We start from the raw sequence: 13,265 nt of genomic DNA on the forward strand, positions 1-13,265 counted from the left end.
ATCTGTTTATTCACAAGTCTATAACATCTGTTTATTCACAAGTCTATAACATCTGTTTATTCACAAGTCTATAACATCTGTTTATTCACAAGTCTATAACATCTGTTTATTCACAAGTCTATAACATCTGTTTATTCACAAGTCTATAACATCTGTTTATTCACAAGTCTATAACATCTGTTTATTCACAAGTCTATAACATCTGTTTATTCACAAGTCTATGACACCTGCTTGTGCGCACGCGAGTGACTTCTGTCTGAGCAAGGGTCTACGGAATATTTTTGAGCACGGGTCTACGGAATATTTTTGAGCACGGGTCTACGGATTATTTTTGTGCAAATGGGTATGGAATCTTTTTGAGCATAAGGGTTTGAAATCTGTTTGAGCATAGGGGTATTGAAAATGTGTTTGCATAACTCTATGGAATCTGATGTCCACATGTCTATAACATATCTTCTTGCGCGAGTCTACGACATTTCTTTGTGCACAAGCCTGTGATTTCTATTTGTACGAAATATTTTTATGCGTAGGTGTACGGAATATTTTTATCCACAATTGTACGGAATATTTTTGTGCACAGGTGTAAGAACTGCTTTTGTTCACAGGTGTACGGAATATTATAGGTGAAAATGGATTTGGAAAAATTTTGTTCACAGGTGTACGGAATATTATGGTGAAAATGGATTTGGAATATTTTTGTGCACAGGTGTACGGAATATTTTTGTGCACAGGTGGACGTGATATTTTTGTGCACAGGTGAACGTGATATTTTTGTGCAAATGGGTAAGGAAAACTTTTGAGCATAGGGTTATGGAATGTTTTTGTGCAGAGGTCAATGGAATATTTTTGTGTACAGATATATGGAATGTTTTTGTGCAGAAGTCCGTGAAATATTTTTGTGTACAGGTATATGACTCATGTTTGTGCACAAATCTATAGAATGTTTTGTACACCGGTCTAGGACATATGATTCTGCATCATCATAAGTCTATGGCATCAGTTTGTGCAAAAGTCTAAGGGATGTGTTTTTGCACAAATATTTGACATCTATTTTTGCACAAATATTTGACATCTATTTTTGCAAAAATATTTGACATCTATTTTTGCACAAGTCTATGGTATTTGTGTGTGTACAGGTCTACAAAATATGTTTGTGCACAAGTCTGAAGAATCTTTATGTGCACAAGTCTACGGAATCTCTATGTGCACAAGTCTACGGAATCTCTTGTGCAAATGTCGATGACATCTCTTTTTAAGCAAGTCTAAGAAATCAGTTTTTACACAAGCATATGACATCTGTTTGTGCACAAGTCTATAACATCGGATTGTGCAAAACCGTGTGACTTCTGTTTGTGTACAAGTCTGTGGAATCTATTTGTGCACGAGTCTACGTAATATATTTGTGCGCAAATCTATGGAATCTGTTTATGCGCTAGTCTACGGCATCTGGTTGCGCACGGGTCTACGGAAAATGTTTGTGCAAATGGGTGTGAAATATTTTTGAGCATATAGGGGTATGGAATGTTTCTAAACAGGTCCAAGGCATGTTTTTGTGCACAGTTCCATGGATTATTTTTGGACACAGGTCTATGTCACATGTTTATACAAAAGCCAATAGAATATTTTGTGCATAGGTCAATGGAATCTTTTTGTGCACAGTTTTATGAAATATTTTTGTGCGCAGGTCTAGGGAATATTTCTGTGCAAATGGTTATGGAATAGTTTTGTGCTATGGGTATGAAATCTTTATGTACACAGGTCTAAGGAATCTTTATGTGCACAAGCCTATATAATGTTTTGTGCACAGTTCCATGAAATCTTTTATGCACATCTCCATGAGATCTTTTGTGCACAGGTCTATGGAAACTTGATGTGCACAAGTCTATAGAATGTTTTTTTGTGCACAGGTCTATGACTTCTGTTTGTGCACAAAACTATGGAATCTGGTTTGAACATGTCTATGACATCTGTTGTGCACAAGCCTGTGACTTCCACTTGTGCACATGGCTACGGAATCTGTGCACATATCTCCGGAATCTGTTTGTACACAGGCCTACGGCATCTGTTTGTACACAGGCCTACGGCATCTGTTTGTGCACAGGTTTACGGAATCTGTTTCTTTACAGGTCTACGGCATCTGTTTGTGCACAGGCCTACGGCATATTTTTTGAGCACAGGTCTAGGGAACCTTTATGTGCACAGTTTTATGGAATCTCTTTGGGCACAGGCCTATGGAATATTTTTGTGCACAGGTCTATGGAATCGTTTTGTGCAAATGGGTATGGAATCGTTTTGTGCAAATGGGTATGGAATTGTTTCGTGCAAATGGGTATGGAATCTTTTTGTAAACAGGTCTATGGAATCTTTATGTAAACAGGTCTATGGAATCTTTATGTAAACCGGTCTATGGAATCTTTATGTAAACCGGTCTATGGAATCTTTATGTAAACAGGTCTATGGAATCTTTATGTAAACAGGTCTATGACTTCTGTTTGTAAACAAGTCTAAGACTTCTGTTTGCAAACAAGTCTAAGACTTCTGTTTGCAAACTAGTCTAAGACTTCTGTTTGCAAACAAGTCTAAGACTTCTGTTTGCAAACAAGTCTAAGACTTCTGTTTTTGCACTAGTCCATGGAATCTGATGTGCACATATCCATGACATCTCTTTTTGCGCAAGTCTATGATGTATTTTTTGCGCAAGTCTATGATGTATTTTTTGCGCAAGTCTATGACATCTGTTTGTGCACAACCCTGTGACTTCCGTTTGTGTACAAGTCTCCGGAATCTGTTTGTGCATATGTCTACGGTATCTGTTTGTGCACAGGTCTACGGACTATTTTTGTGCACAGGTCTTCGGAATATTTTTGTGCACAGGTCTTCGGAATATTTTTGTGCTTAGGTCTACGGAATATTTTTGTGCGCAGACCTACTGAATTGGTTTGTGCAGAGGCCCAAGGAATCTGTTTTTGCAAAGGCCACTGCATCTGTTTGTGCACAGGTCTAAAGAACATTTTTCTGCAAATGGATACGGGATATTTTTGTGCAAATGGATATGCAGTATTTTTGTGCACTGGTGTACGAGATATTCTTGAGCATATTTTCGAGCAATAGGGGTATGGAATATTTTTGTGCAGAGGTCCATGGAATCTTTTTGTGTACAGGCATATAACATCTCTTTTTGCACAAGTTTATGACATCTGTTTGTGCGCTAATCTATGACATCAGCTTGTGCGCAAGTCTATGACATCAGTTTGTACTCAATTCTAAGGGATCTGTTTGTGCACAAGTCTACAGGCTCTGTTTGTATACAATTATATGACATGTGTTCTCACAAGTCTATGGTATCTGTATGTGTACAGCTCTACGAAATATGTTTGTGCACAGGCAGGGTGACCACAACAAAGCCGTGTAATAGTTATAGGAAAATATTAAATTTACAATTGATTTACAGGAAATTATAGGAGACTAGCTGTTACCCGCGGCATCGCTTGAGTGTAGTAAGAACTTCCATCAAGTATGGGTACATTTTACTGATTCGACTAATATTTTTGTAGCATCCTAGTAGCGAAGGCACTCGGCGTCGTCCATCAGCTCGTCGGAACATTTTTTATTATTTACACGCAGACATTCTATAAAGAAGGGTTTTTTAATATCTGGCCGCCATTTAAAATGATGGCAACAAATCGATCCCGAAAGACCTTTCAGCCCGTCTATAGGTTAAAGGAATCCAGTGTACTAAATATTTGTGGAATCGGTTGAAACGCGTGGACTTTCTTACAAAGAGAAGATTTGCTACATTACTGGGCGCCATTTATTAAGATGGTGGCGGATTGGAAAAATCTTTATTAGTACGCGCCTACTACTTACGAGTAACGTTCCTCCAAATTTTCACCCTTCTGGGGCCAACGGTTTGGGCTGGGCGATGATTATCAGTCAGTCTGTCAGTGAGTCAGGACTTTGATTTATATCATGAGTGAATCATATACTAGCTCCCTATAAGTTACTCAGCCACACTGCCCTAATGTATCCAGCGTTTTCTTCCCGCCAAAAAAGTGTTACCTATATGCGACGTACAGTGAGAGAAAATAAGACTTCTCCCGGCGCTTACGTATTTCCGGTAAAAAACCGGAAAAGGAGATCAACCAATGAAACTTTGAACTGAAAGGTAGTTAGTATAAGCATACGACGTTTTAGAAATGTTGTGATTGTTTGCGGACGGTTCAGAGTCGTATTTTATCTTTGAAATTATTTTAATGGGTTAGGGTTGGTGCAATAGGAAGTTTTATTTTTTTTGCATTAAAATGGCAGAATTTTCGATATTTTTTGACAAAGCCCAAATGATAGAAGCTCATTTAAATTCAGACTTCAGAGCGTAGCCTACGGAATAAAAAATTTTATTCCGTAGGCAACATTCAGAGGCAGGAACTATTTATGGTGAGAGAACCAAACTTTATCAAAAATAAGAGCTCAACAACAACTTAATAGTCATCTCGAAAACCTTACTAAACTTTTTAATAATGCGTCTAAAGAACTAATAGAAAAACTTAAAGAAAGGCCCAACCCATTTTTAACGAAGCCTGTTGTGAAACCAACTTAAAACACGATCGGAATATCTGAATCACAGAAGCGTTAGCCTGTATTGTAAATCCACGGTGGCTGATTGCTAGTAGCTAGTGGAAATCGGCATTACTTTCTGTCAAATTTCTGTTTTGAGTGATATATAACAAAACCAAAAGTGAGAGCGCACAAAATATCTAAAATTTCAAAAAATAGGAAAATATAGGAAAATTATCGAAATTATAGGAACTAATAGGAAGACATCCGAAAATAGGAAAAATTATAAAATTTAGGAAATGTGGTCACCCAGCACAGGTCAATGGAATATGTTTGTGCACAGGTGTAAAGATTGTTTTTGTACACAGGTCTACGTAATAATTTTTTAGCCTAAGTCTTCGGAATCTATTTGTATTATTGCATCCACTGTGCTTTGCACGTGAAAACGACGGGAAGGCAATTTGAGTTGGACTAGGCGTTGAAGCAATCAAGATTAATACTTCTATAATAGATGGTTAGGGCCTTGTTAGTTCAAACGCGGTAACTAATAAACGAGCAACACCACAAGACTTAAATGGAGCGCCTGCTTTTCAGTATAAGTTTTAAAATACTAGTTTCTAAACAGTTTTAATTCATATTAAGACTGAAGTGACAGATATTAATAAAAATGTCTTTGTACACAAAGACGCGAAAAAGTAAGAGATAAGTGTAGAAAATTAATTGTTTGAAGTAACAGATATTCAAATTTTCATTTTTGAAGACGTGATTATAAAACATCAATTATTTGAAAAAATTTCTTATCTTAGTTTTTTTCACAAAAATTTCAGAGAAACTACCTTGATACTACTGTTTATTTTCGAGAAACATTTGCTTCGAGGAAGTTCAAATACTCGGATATCTGAAAAATAGAGCTAGAAGAATTTATTTTTATATTTTAAAATTGAAAATACTGCGAACCGAAAATTACATTCGCCCTTTGACTGTGATGTAGTTATTAGAGTCAAAAGGATATGTAGCTTGATCGTGACCTTTTTAGAAAGATACAACACGTCAATTTTTGAAAACTCGAAAACTTTAAAATTAACGAAAACGTTTTGTTAAGTTTTCATGCGTATTTTATTTTGTCTGCTATGAACGATTTTCTGTCCATTTTATTCTCCTTATAGGCCCGAAGACTCAAACTAGCTCTAAATTTTAAAAAGAAAATAAAATGTATACGTTTTCTATTTTTAAAATGATGCACATGTTTAAGGATAAAATATATTACTTAAGGAATTTTGGTGAAAAAAACTAAGATAAGAAATTTTTTCAAATAATTGATGTTTTATAATCACGTCTTCAAAAATGAAAATTTGAATATCTGTTACTTCAAACAATTAATTTTCTACACTTATCTCTTACTTTTTCGCGTCTTTGTGTACAAAGACATTTTTTATTAATTGATTAACTGGCTTGAAACTATTGTTAAAGAACTTAGGTTATGGTTGACGGATTGATTCATTTTAAAAAATCTTAACTTTCCATTTTTGAACATTATTTTTTAGTGCATAATTGCACGCTTTTAACCTAACAAACCCCTAAATTTAATTTTTAAAATCTTAAAGGCTGTAGGAGGTAATCCTATTGAGGAGCCATTTCAAAGAGGTTATAAATTGCAAACCTCCCTTAGATGTAAGTTTAATTGTCTTGCTCAATTTCTTATTTTTTACCCCTATAAAAGTTTGTGAAAATTTATGAATAAGATTGAATATTATGTTGAATATTAAAATTTGAATTCGAATCTATTTTGACTCTCACTGACACATACCAACAACCGCGGTCACTTTTGATTCAGAAATTTTATAAGCCCCTCGTTTCCGCTAAAAAGGCCTTAACCCCCCACAACTGACTGCATTCTAACATCTAGTCTAGCGTTTGCGAGGATGAATCATCAGTGAAAAAAGAGATATGTGTTTGCCTTATACTTTAACCCCTCTAATAAGAATCAAACACTCCACCTTAACCCCATAAGATCTTAAAGAGCATAAAGAAAAGGCTTATACTATGTTTTCCGAAGAAGTGGTTCCCGCCTTATGTGTCCACAGTCACGCGAAAATTTTGAGCCCCCTTAGCCATTCCAACCCCTCCATTTATTCCTGAAATGGGCCATACAATTTGTACGGAATTGGGCTCTGATTCTCGAATATTGTCTGGAAATGGGCATCCTCGATTTTTGTGACCCAACATTAGAAGAGTTTCACGGGCAAATGTTTAACATTGGAATTTAAAACAGGTTTCTTAGTGAAATACTTACCCTTTCTTTCTAAGAAAGAATTCTACCATTCACTCACTTTTCACTTATACTAAACACCATAAGTCTATTATGTAAGGTCCCCATAAGTCAGAAACAAAGTCAATTTAAGTCAATAGCAAATGCCCCTAATGAAGGAAGCAGGTAAGGAAATTTCATCGCCCCCTGTCGGACTCTGGAGGTACCACAAAGCGGAGCTGACGTAATCGAATTTCTTATTGCGCATGTCTTAGTCTTGACAAAGAGAGTATAGGGGAGCGCAGTACCGAGGCATTTCCGTCGGAGACATTAAATGGTATCGTAGGTGGCGCGAATGAGCCGGAAACTCCCTCGTACCACTAGTATAATTTAGGGGCAACATCGTAATTTAGCCTTGTGGAGCGGGGGAGTTTCAACTCCTCCCCTATACTCTCTTTGGTCTTAAAGATTGCAGTGGCGTCGCCAGGAGTTTTTTGGAGGCGCTTGAGCCCCCTGAAAATTCTCTGCAGCGCCTCCTAAAATTTCTTTAAAGCGCCCCCTTATATTTACTGAAAGCCTCTCCTAATTATTCAGTTGGGGTGAATTGAAGTTTTTACTTCATTAAAGTGAAATACACATAGGAACACACTATTTCATATTTATATCATCTAGAGCGTATGTATACAGTCGTGACAGTCTATTTTCATGATTTTTCGATAGCATAGCTACCCTACACTGTCCCAAGCACTGAGGGCAACATCTTCCCCCTTTCGATTCAATCGCGTGCCTTCCGAAGCAAGGTCTAAAAAACACCTCCTCTACCCACTAAAGTACCGAGGATCTCCGAATCGAATAATTGAAATTTTGCCATTAACTGCGCCCCTCAATTAAGCACGCCCACTAGTCACACTCGAGTTTAGTCAAGTCCTGATATAGTCAATGTCAAGTTATATTCAAACATTTTAACAGTAATAAAATTAATTTGTGTGATGCGAAAGCTTTTGCGATAAAACACGCGTTCAGTGCTTAAAGGAATGGTTCACCCATAAACGTTTTTGCTGTAATCCCTTTAATTACACCCAAAACCAAGATTTCGAGAGTTCAAAAAATTTTACATTAAGTATATTTTAAATTAAATCAGAAAAACTAATTGCATTGAGGACCTTTTGGCGCCTGTATGGTGCTTTTCCGCAAAGCCAGAGAGAGTGCGATACGTCACTCTCATATACTAATTCAGTCCTCCATCTTATTGGCCGAGGTGTCTATAGGACAAGCTTCTACTAAAAAAGTAAACTCGACTATTACGCGGTTGAGCGCTAGACTGGCGACAAGGTACGTTGGCAGCGCCCGTAGAGATACTGGTAGAGCCGTAGTCAAGCCAGTAGACCGCTGTAGCCAAGGCCTAGTACGCTAGCGAATCGTGGCATCATGGATTTATAACAGAAGGTTACGCTTCCTGGATATTCCACTCGCCTTAAAACGCGCACAACATTTATTCCTCATCTGAACTGGCGCGAGCTAGTACCAGCCTGGCAGGCGCGTTTGTGACGTAGAATTTGAGGCAAACTCAGAGGGGAGTGGAAGTTTTTCACGCGCTTGAGTTTTAACTTTTTATAGCGCGCGCGAAACAATTTTTAGAAAAGCGCGCGTGCGCGCTCGCCGAGAGAAAAAGGTTTGCCTCAATTTCTACGTCATCAGCCCCCCAGTCCCCACGCGGGCGAATTTTTATGACATAAATGTGTTTAAAATCAAAATGCCTTACTGAAGGCTACAGTGGAATATCCAGGAAGCGTAAACTTCTATTATAAATCCATGGTGGCATATCGTAACCATTTTGATGCACTATAAGGGTACTTACAGTGATCGGGAACCGTATAAAAACTAACCGCACACCTAGAGTTAACACTCTGACAGTACAACTTGGTATTTTGGCAATTAAATTTGATTCAAATTGGTGAACGAAACGACTAACGAGAGCTAAACATACTTGAAGATGAAACTGTCAGACTCAAAGAAAACCCGACCTAAATTCTTCTGCTTGAAGTGTTAAAATCTCATTGGCTAAACCTCTATTTAAACCAGCCAGTCATCTGGCAGGTCTGGCCAAGCACGACAGTGAAGTTTAGAGATAGGGGTTAATGGTGATGTCTATATAAAATTTTATTTTAATTATAAAATGAAAACTATCGCTAATAATTTAATTTCAGTAGTACCACTATCTTCATAAAAGTACTATTGAGCTAATGGACCAAAAAATTTATGGGTGAACCATTCCTTTAATTACTTTTCCTTATTTTATTACTCTAATATTCGCCTTATTCTAAGGGAGCGGTAGCTCCCTTAGATAAGGCCTGATGACGGCTTTAATGTATAAGGAAGGTTTTTGGATTGGTTTTAACTTTTTTCGTATTAAGTTTATTGTTTCGAAATTATTCTACTGAACTAAAATCCGGGCCCTTAATATGTGGTAAAAATTTCAAGATGATCCACCTAATAGTTTATTTTATAAAGCATAAAGTTGCTAAGGGTGGTTTTCATTTCCATAAAATTAATCACAGATTTTGGCGAAAAACTAGAGAATCTCCATAGAAATAACATGGGAAATTTTCAAAACTTACCCATTTTGTAACTACCCTTACAAAAATAACTATACGTTTCATAGATTTGAAAACGGTCTTAAATGAAAGCCCCATTTTTAATGTGGGCGCCAATTTTTGTTTCATTAAGAAAAACAAAGTTTAAGTATTGTTTTTAATAGTTTTAAGTACCTGCTCCGAATTACGTGGTTTACCTTTAAACTGTGGAACTTAAGACTTTATTGATTGGGTTAAGTAATAAAGAAAGTCATTCTAGGACTTACGTCGTTTTACTGCGGATAATCAAATTGGTAGGGCAATTAGCTAGCTTAATTGTCATTATAACTATTGCGCGTCCAACTAATTTAGTTGCGAAGTACAGATTAAACTTAATTAAACAAAATAAGCAATTAAAGATAATTACCAATTATAGGTAATTAAATTTTTACACAAGTCTAAACTATAACATCTGTTTGTGTACAAGTCTACGGAATCTGTTTAAGCGCAGACCTACAGAATATTTTTGTGCAAAGGAGTATAAAATCTCTTTGTGCAGAGGCCTATGCAATCATTTCGTGCACAGGCCTATGGAATATTGTTTTACACAGGCCTTTGGAATATTGTTTTACACAGGCCTATGGAATATTGTTTTACACAGGCTTATGGAATATTGTTTTACACAGGTCTACGGAAGGTTTTTGTGCAAATCTGCATGGAATCCTTTTGAGTATAGGAGTATGGAATCTTCTGTGCACAGGTCTATTGAATTTTTTGTTCATGGGTCTATGGTATATTTATGTGCACAAGTTTGAAGAATCTTTATTTGCACAAGTTTGAAGAGTCTTTATGTGCACACAAGTCTGAAGAATCATTATGTGCACACACAAGTCTGAAGTGTCCAAGTGAAAAATCTTTATTTGCACAGGTCTACGACTTCTGTTTGCGCACAGGTCTACGACTTCTGTTTGTTCACAGGTCTACGACCTCTGTTTGTGCACAGGTCTACGACCTCTGTTTGTGCACAGGTCTACGACCTCTGTTTGTGCACAGGTCTATGGAATCTGATTTGCTCATTTCTATGACATCTCTTTTTGCGCAAGTCAATAACATTTGTTTATGCTCAAGTCTAAAACATCTGTTTGTACACAAGCCTAAAACATCTGTTTGTGCACAAGTCTATTCCATCTGTTTGTGCACAAGTCTAAAGCATCTGTTTGTGCACAAGTCTAAAGCATCTGTTTGTGCACAAGTCTAAAGCATCTGTTTGTGCACAAGTCTAAATCATCTGTTTGTCTATAACACCTGTTTGTGATCAATTCTATAACACCTGATTGTGATCAATTCTATAACACCTGCTTGTGATCAATTCTATAACACCTGCTTGTGAACAAGTCTATAACACCTGTGTGTGAACAAGTCTATAACATCTCTTTGTGCACAAGTCTATAACATCTGTTTATTCACAAGTCTATGACATCTGTTTGTGCACACGCGAGTGACTTCCGTCTGAGCAAAGGTCTGCGGAATATTTTTGAGCACGGGTCTACGTATTATTTTTGTGCAAATGGGTATGGAATATTTTTGAGCATAGGGGCATTGAAAATGTTTGTGCATAACTCTATGGAATCTGATGTGCACATGTCTATAACATCTCTTTTTGCGCGAGTCTGCGACATTTCTTTGTGCACAAGCCTGTGATTCTATTTGTGCACAAGTGTACGAAATATTTTTATGCATTGGTGTACGGAATATATTTGTGCACAGGTGTTCGAACTGTTTTTGTTCACAGGTGTACGGAATATTTTTGTGCCTAGGTGTATGGAATATTATGGTGCAAATGGATTTGGAATATTTTTGTGCACAGGTGTACGGAATATTTTTGTGAAAATGGATACCGAATATTTTTTTGCACAGGTGTACGTGATAGTTTTGTGCACAGGTGAACGTGATATTTTTGTGCAAATGGGTAAGGAACATTTTTGAGCATAGGGATATGGAATGTTTTTGTGCAGAGGTCCATGGATTATTTTTGTGTACAGGTATATGGAATGTTTTTGTGCAGAAGTCCGTGGAATATTTTTGTGTACAGGTATATGACTCATGTTTGTGCACAAATCTATAGAATGTTTTGTACACCGGTCTAGGACAAATGATTGTGCACAAGTCTATGGCATCAGCTTTTGCAAAAGTCTAAGGTATGTGTTTTTGCACCAATATTTGACATCTATTTTTGCACAAGTCTATGGTATCTGTGTGTACAGGTCTACAAAATATGTTTGTGCACAAGTCTGAAGAATCTTTATGTGCACAAGTCTACGGAATCTCTTGTGCAAATGGCGATGACATCTCTTTTTGAGGAAGTCTATTAAATCAGTTTTTTTACACAAGCATATGGCATCTGTTTGTGCACGAGTCTATAACATCGGATTGTGCAAAACCGTGTGACTTCTGTTTGTGTACAAGTCTGTGGAATCTATTTGTGCACGAGTCTACGTAATATATTTGTGCGCAAATCTATGGAATCTGTTTATTCGCTAGTCTACGGCATCTGTGCACGGGTCTACGGAAAATGTTTGTGCAAATGGGTGTGGAATATTTTTGAGCATATAGGGGTATGGAATGTTTCTGAACAGGTCCAAGGCATGTTTTTGTGCACAGGTCCATAGAATATTTTTGTACACATGTCTATGTGACATGTTTATACAAAAGCCAATAGAATATTTTGTGCATAGGTCAATGGAATCTTTTTGTGCACAGCACAGTTTTATGAAATATTTTGTGCGCAGGTCTAGGGAATATTTCTGTGCAAATGGTTATGGAATAGTTTTGTGCTATGGGTATGAAATCTTTATGTACACAGGTCTATGGAATCTTTAGCGCGCAGGCCTAAGGAATCTTTATGTGCACAAGCATATATAATGTTTTGTGCACAGTTCCATGAAATATTTTGTGCACATCTCTATGAAATATTTTGTGCACATCTCCATGAAATCTCTTGTGCACAGGTCTATGGAAACTTGATGTGCACAAGTCTATAGAATGTTTTTGTGCACATGTCTATGACTTCTGTTTGTGCACAAAACTAAGGAATCTGGTTTGAACATGTCTATGACATCTGTTGTGCACAAGCCTGTGACTTCCACTTGTGTACAAGTCTACGCAATTTGTTTGTGCACATGGCTACGGAATCTGTGCACAGATCTCCGGAATCTGTTTGTACACAGGCCTACGGCATCTGTTTGTGCACAGGTTTACGGAATCTGTTTGTGCACAGGTTTACGGAATCTGTTTGTGCACAGGTTTACGGAATCTGTTTCTTTACAGGTCTACGGCATCTGTTTGTTCACAGGCCAACGGCATATGTTTTTTGAGCACAGGTCTAGGGAATCTTTTGTGCACAGTTTTATGGTATCTCTTTGGGCATAGTTTTATGGAATCTCTTTGGGCACAGTTTTATGGAATCTCTTTGGGAACAGGTCTATGGAATATTTTTGTGCAAATGGGTATGAAATCTTTATGGAAACAGGTCTATGACTTCTGTTTGTAAACAAGTCTAAGACTTCTGTTTGTGCACTAGTCCGTGGAATCTGATGTGCACATATCCTTGACATCTCTTATTGCGCAAGTCTATGATGCATTAATGTGCAAGTCTATGACATCTGTTTGTGCACAACCCTGTGACTTCCGTTTGTGTCCAAGTATCCGGAATCTGTTTGTGCAAATGTCTACGGTATCTGTTTGTGCACATGTCTACGGTATCTGTTTGTGCACAGTTCTACGGAATATTTTTGTGCACAGGTCTACGGAATATTTTTGTGCACAGGTCTACGGAATATTTTTGTGCACAAGCCTACTGAATCGGTTTGTACAGAGGTCTAAGGAATCTG

The 13,265-nt window shown here is 37.3% G+C and overlaps 1 long non-coding RNA gene across 1 annotated transcript in view; it reads left to right on the forward strand.

The window, feature by feature from the left end:
- LOC149621196 (uncharacterized) overlaps nucleotides 1-13,265 on the forward strand; it is a 204,544-nt gene that overhangs the window by 2,521 nt on the left and 188,758 nt on the right. Inside the window, exon 2 of the long non-coding RNA XR_016375276.1 lies at nucleotides 6,159-6,225. This is a non-coding gene — a long non-coding RNA (uncharacterized LOC149621196). The remainder of the gene's footprint in view (nucleotides 1-6,158; nucleotides 6,226-13,265) is intronic.

The sequence above is a fragment of the Phalangium opilio genome, unplaced genomic scaffold (genome assembly GCF_054372755.1).
Source record: "Phalangium opilio isolate 3A_F unplaced genomic scaffold, DU_Popi_V2 ptg000209l_1, whole genome shotgun sequence".
In the NCBI taxonomy this organism is placed as follows: Eukaryota; Metazoa; Arthropoda; class Arachnida; order Opiliones; family Phalangiidae; genus Phalangium; species Phalangium opilio.